We start from the raw sequence: 6,868 nt of genomic DNA on the forward strand, positions 1-6,868 counted from the left end.
ATATAATATACTCAAAATTGCTGCTTCCACTTTGTTTTAATTCTCGTTATCCAAGTGAGCAACATGTTGCTAGTCCTATTAGCTGTAGTGTTAAAGCTTATTTATTTATTTTATGTCTAAATTCAACTCTTAAGCCGTCCATCCTGACAAAACTGACTTATTAATTCCTAAATAAATATTCATTAATGTTAAAAAGTGTAAATATGAGACAAATAGTTTCCTGACAACAAATAAAGCCATAAGAAATGTTCTAGACAAGTGCATATTTTGCCACATTTGTCTGTAAAAAAAAAAAAAGTACAGGATTTTATGATTTGGATTAGAAAAGATTGAAAGAAATTAAAAAAATAAAATCTATTCATTTAGTAGAAATCTTTTATTTTATGATTTGGAGGTATTCTAAACAAAAGAAACAGTTTTACTGGAAATGTAAAAAATTTAAGGTGAAGAAATTGGCAACAAAACGCTCTTATTCTGAAAAAGAAATGGTGGCAACGAAAGCAAAAAATAGCAAACAAGCATTTTTGACAACATAACTTTGGTGTGAAGGAAAAATCAGATCCTATAATTATGTCAGTATATAATATTTTGAATCTCAGGAACTAGAAGAAAACCAATGCTCTATTTTTCTGGTCCTTTTAAACTAGGACACAGAAAAGCTGAACTACTTGAAATAAAAACAGGTGTTTGCATTCCTGTACAGCAGTGTGTGACCAAAACAAATCAAACTAAAGCAGGCAGACAGCAATAACAAAATGTCGAATTTGAAGCATCAAAATGTTTACCTTTCTGGCATGCATTTTGGTCCAAGTCATCGTTTCATGTCTTCCCATTTAGTTTTTGAGATCTTCATCAGTTTTTTAAATAAAGCTCTGTGTTTTTGTTGCACAAGTTTCTCTTTACGCACATTTCCCGACTTAATCTTGAAAAGGTGATAAGATTGCAGCAGTATGTTTTTTTTTTTTAGGTCTAGCTGCGTTTTGGGGGATTAAGTGCAATCAAGTCTTTGTGCAATCCTAGTTCTATAAGAGATACGAGACAAATCTAGAGAACAGAAGCAGTGCAGCTGGTTATAGTTCAGTATTAAGGAAACCTTTAGTGGCAGTCACTTCATTATCCCCACCCTATCAGTACGTATGTTCATGTTACAGCATGTTTATGCGTGACATTTCCACTTAACTGTAACATGCAAGCATTGCTGTGGTAAAACAGTTAATTACAAATATCATGGCACACAAAAGGATTTCAGTGACTCATGATTTCCTTGTATTTTACTGCGTGTGTGACTCTTGTGGTAATGCTTCAGGTTATGCTTTGAACTGTGATCAACCACAGCGCAGCGAGATGTCTTAATGTTTGTAACTGATGTAATTTCTCATGAATGATTTAATTAATAAAACACCCTGCTCTTGGATGTGAAGCTATTTATTGTTTGAATATCTGGAGGCAGACCATAATAAAGAAGCCAGACAGAGAAAGTATTCAGCCACCACACTTGGAATGATGAGCAACCTGTAAAAACATATTTAAACATATTTATTGACAGAAACTAATAAATGTCTTGTCATGGTTGCCCTGAACACAACGAATCAAAACATGAAGAACCATGGCAGCATTCAACAAAACAATACAGGAGACATTCCGATGTATCATTTTTCACAACATGACAGTGAAAAAGATATAACCTTATGTTTTAATTGCATATACAGAGGGTAAAATAAGTATTGAACACATCAACATTTTTCTCAGTAAATATATTACTAGAGGTGCTAATGACATGAAATTTTCACCAGATGTCGGTAACAACCCAAGTGATCCATACATACAAAGAAATCAAACCATAAATGTCCAGAAATGAAGTTATTTGTAATAATGTGGAATGGCACAGGGAAAAAGTATTGAACACACTTACTGAAATTTATCTAATACTTTGTACAAAAGCCTTTGTTGTCAATGACAGCTTCAAGACGCCTCCTGTATGGAGAAACTAGTGGCATGCATTGCTCAGGTGTGATTTTGGCCCATTCTTCCACACAAACAGTCTTCAAATCTTGAAGGTTTCGTGGACCTCTTCTATGAACTCTGATCTTTAGTTCTTTCCATAGATTTTCTGTTGGATTCAGGTCAGGTGATTGGCTGGGCCATTCCAGCAGCTTTAGTTTCTTTCTCTGAAACCAACTGAGAGTTTCCTTGGCTTTGTGTTTGGGCTCATTGTCTTGCTGAAATGTCCAGCCACGTTTCATCTTCATCATCCTGGTAGATGGAAGCAGATTTTTATCAAGAATGTCTCTGTACATTTTTCCACTCATCCTTCCTTCAGTTATTTGAAGTTTGCCAGTACCATATGCTGAAAAACACCCCCACRCCATGATGTTCCCACCTCCAAACTTCACTGTTGGTATGGTGTTTTTGGGCTGATGTGCAGTGCCATTTGACCTCCAAACATGATGTGTATTCTGGCATCCAAACAGTTCAACGTTGGTCTCATCTGACCAGACTATATTCTCCCAGTATTACACAGGCTTGTCTAAATGTTGTGCAGCAAACTTTAAAGGAGCTTCAACATGCTGTTTCTTCAGCAGTGGAGTCTTGCGTGGTGAGCGTGCATACAGGCCATGGTGGTTCAGTGTATTACTTATTGTTTTCTTTGAAACAATCGTACCTGCTAATTCCAGGTCTTTCTGAAGCTCTCCACAAGTGGTCCTTGGCTCTTGGACAACTCTTCTGATAATTCTTTTCACTCCTCTGTCAGAAATCTTGCGAGGAGCACCTGGTCGTGGTCGGTTTATGGTGAAATAATGTTCTTTCCACTTCTGAATTATGGCCCCAACAGTGCTCACTGGAACCTTCAGAAGTTTAGACATTCTTCTGTAACCGATGCCATCATTATGCTTTGCAACAATAAGGTTGTGAAGGTCTTGAGAGCTCTTTACTTTTACCCATCATCAGATGGTTCTTGTGTGATACCTGGCCATCATTTGGGACTGAACCAGCTGATATTAATTTGCACTGACAAGGGGCAGGCTTGCTTTCAAATTACTGAGAGAGTTCAGCTGGTGTCTTGGCTTTCCATGCCTTTTTACACCTCCCTTTCTTCATGTGTTCAATACTTTTTCCCTGTGCCATTCCACATTGTTACAAATAACTTCATTTCTGGATATTTATGGTTTGATTTCTTTGTATGTATGGATCACTTGGGTTGTTACCGACATCTGGTGAAAATTTCATGTCATTAGCACCTCTAGTAATATATTTACTGAGAAAAATGGTGACATGTTCAATACTTATTTTACCTGCTGTATTTATGATGATAATGTTTTTTTGATCAAAGTTATTAAGACCAAAGTGGATGGCTGTCATCTTAAAACACCTCTAGTTTCAGTCATTTAAGTCTTCCTTTCAAATGTGTTTTTGAAGCTTATCAGCCACCATTAAAATACATTTCTTAACAAAATTCCAAGAGATATGCTTCTACTTTTGCACTTGCTAATAACATTTAAATTTTACATTGCCAGGCCAATAAATAAATAAATAAATAAATAAATATAAATTCCCAAAGAGACTCAATGGTCTCTGTGGAGCCAATCCAATCCAGTGATGTCTCATGCTCCCTGAACCACTCTTTCACAATTCCAGCCTGATGATTGCCATCTTGGAATATGCATCAGAGAAGAAACAATCCATTGATGGAAAAACCTGGTCATTCAGCACATTCAGGTCAGTTGACCTCGTTCTTTGAGCACATGTTGCTGAACCTAGACCTGACCAACAGCAGCCACCTCACATCATATCAATGCCCCCACAGGCTTGATGGGAGCATCACTTCACCAGCCTCTCTTCTTACCCTGATGCACACATCACTTAGGAACAGGTTCAGTCTGGACTCATCAGACCACATGAGCTTCCATTGCTCCAGAGTCCAGTCTTTATGCTCCCAGCAAGTTGAAGCCTTTTTTTCCCTGGTTAGACAATGATTTGACCCGTCTCAAATAGACTGACATTTTCCACGATCACAGGATGTGTCTTTCCACATGGTTGTTTCAGAAATGAGAAGCAACTCATTGCACCAGTTGGGGTTAAATAACTTGTTGCTAGCTGAAAGACAATCACCGATGCAGTAATCATCCAATAGGAGGCTCGTACCTATTTGCTCAGTAAAATCTAGGTGAGGATTTTTTTTTTTTTTGGCCAGGCAGTGTATTTAAATAACCATTGCTAAAATAGTGGCTGTGAAAAATAATAGATAATAGTGCTCACCTGAATGACTATAAAGTTTAGATTGCAGTTACATAAAACACTTCACTTTTGGCCCAGTTTAAAAAACTTTTATCAATCTGGACAAGATTAAACTTTATTTCTCTAAACTGAAGCCATTCAAAGATATATCTACAACAGGTATTACTTGTTTAAAACATTTTCTCCTGGATCAGCATAAGAGAATTTTCTGTGTAATCATGTGAAACGGGTGTCAAACTCTTTTTCACAGAGGGCCACAGCATTATGTTTTCCCTCAAAGGGCCAGTTGTAATTAACTGACATTTTGTGTTTAGCACAGCTAACAACTGAGCTCTTTGTTGTATTTCTTGCATAGAAACAGCAATTTAACTTGTCCTCTTATGAACACTGAAGAGTACTATGCGTACAACAGACTAAACGTGAAATAAATACTACAGAAATGCTACTTAAAAGTAAGCTTTACTCATGGCTGAGTTGTGGTGAGTAGCTGCCGTCTTGAATTCTGAACCTTTCACTGCCACTGGAGTGGCATTCCAGTTTAAATGTATGTAAGTGGGAAATTCCCACTTCACAGTACAACTAGGCCTCAGCAAAAGTAGTCGGTGAAAATGAAGCTGAATAGAGATTTTACAAACTTTGCCGAACGCTGTGCACCTTCAACTGTGATGGGATGTTTGACACGGGATGTAAAATATAGTGTAATTGATTGCAACAACTGAGTTTAATCTGTATAATGAACTGAAATTAGATTTTAAGGAAAATCAGAGACTTCTAGGGTCTTAAATGTGGCCACTATTAGTCTCCAAGTCCTGACTCCAAAACACCACAGGCATTATTGGAGGCACCACTGTTGTCAACACGGGTTTATGGCAAAAATGCATTCCCTCTAATCTACATGAGGACGGTTCCCCTGAAAATAATCCCAAAAATTAAACTTGTGAAATCAAAATTATGAATTTGTGAATTTAACCACTCTGTGCACAAACAGGAAACGGGTGAGTAAGTGACTTTATTTTTGGTTATTTAATTTGATTTTATTTGATTCATGCTAACAATTATCGTCAAATGTTTGAAAGGAACTTATCTACCTGATATAAATTTTAGTTTTACAGCTTGTCAAATGGTTGTTATGGTTCCGGACGTGAAATTTTCATTCTCAAGAAATCTAAGTTAAACAGGGAGGAGGAAAAAAAACTTGAACCGTTGCCTTTAATCTGCCTTTAGCACAACCCAAATATGTTCAAACTCCTCTCTGGAATCCATTTAAAAGAATGATCACTTTTTTATTTTCTATAATTCAGTGTAGCAAAAAAAAAAGGTTCTTGATTTAATTTTAGCAGCACAGCAACTCTTAAATTGGGAGTTGTGATGTCATCTGAAGTCCCAGCATGCTGGGCTGCATCGAGCTCAGACAGAGACAGGCTGAGGAAAAACACAGACTGGGTGGGCTGCTGAGAGGGTCCGGTAGATAAAACAACGTCCATGCAGACGAGAGAATGGACTGTCCTCAGGTAAGGAGCAAAAACAGATCATTTCAGGGCATTGATTTGGAGTTTCTGTTTGCTCACACGCTGCTGCAGCATCTGTCATGTCCCATTATTATCTGCCATGAAGGTCACATGCTGCTCTGGATGTGTTTCATGACTCAACAGATTTGTTGATGAATGATTAAGCAGTACTTATTGAATCAGCAGCTATGTGCACAATGACCATTTGAGATGGAGAAGCCGCTCCTGCTCTGTTCGGTCACTGAGATGGGATGGGTGTGGCATGCAGCAGCCCACTTTGTCTCCTTTCTGTCCTCAGAGTCATGTTAACTCTTCTGCTTCAGCCATTTTTAAAATGACAAAGCCAGACATCAGATCGAGGAGGAGAAGATGAAATGTTTTCAGGACAGCTGCTGCATCATTAAGACAAATCTTTAACAGATTCTTTATCTCTTTTGAAAATGTTTGCATCATACGTATGCAGCATCCAAAACTTTTTTTAAGCCCTAGCAGAATGCATTTTGCACACCACATTTTATGACAGAAATCACAGTATAATGACAAATCTTGGGGGGAAACCTATGCATAATTTCAAGTCATATTAAAATGCATCACAATCTAAATATGTATTGTGGTAGTCAAATCATAGTTAAATATCTGTAAAACTGACTAATTTATACTTGCTTGTGTTGACTCTTAGCTGCGGCAGCCATCTGCTTGGTTGAACTGGATCCAAAAGTTAATCAGTTGCACACACATACATCCGCTTTACTTTCTATGAATTTCATTAGAATTCATCCAATGGTTCATGAAATATTTTGCTAACAGACAAACAGGATTGACTCCAAGCTTTAAGCAAACATTTCACACATCAAGTGGCCCTTGGAGTATGTGATGTGAATGACCCTCAGCTACTACCACACTTAGTTTTAGCACATTATCTGAAAAGTTGACAGAGTTTTGGTCTTTTATGTGATTCATAAAATCACTTGGCTGTGGTGGTCATGTWGAATTGATAATAGAAGTACAGCGGGTAAAATAAGTATTGAACTCATCACCATTTCTCTCAGTAAATATATTACTAGAGGTGCTAATGACATGAAATTTTCACCAGATGTCGGTAACAACCCAAGTGATCCATACAT

The sequence above is a fragment of the Austrofundulus limnaeus genome, unplaced genomic scaffold (assembly GCF_001266775.1).
Source record: "Austrofundulus limnaeus strain Quisiro unplaced genomic scaffold, Austrofundulus_limnaeus-1.0 Scaffold36, whole genome shotgun sequence".
NCBI lineage: Eukaryota > Metazoa > Chordata > Actinopteri > Cyprinodontiformes > Rivulidae > Austrofundulus > Austrofundulus limnaeus.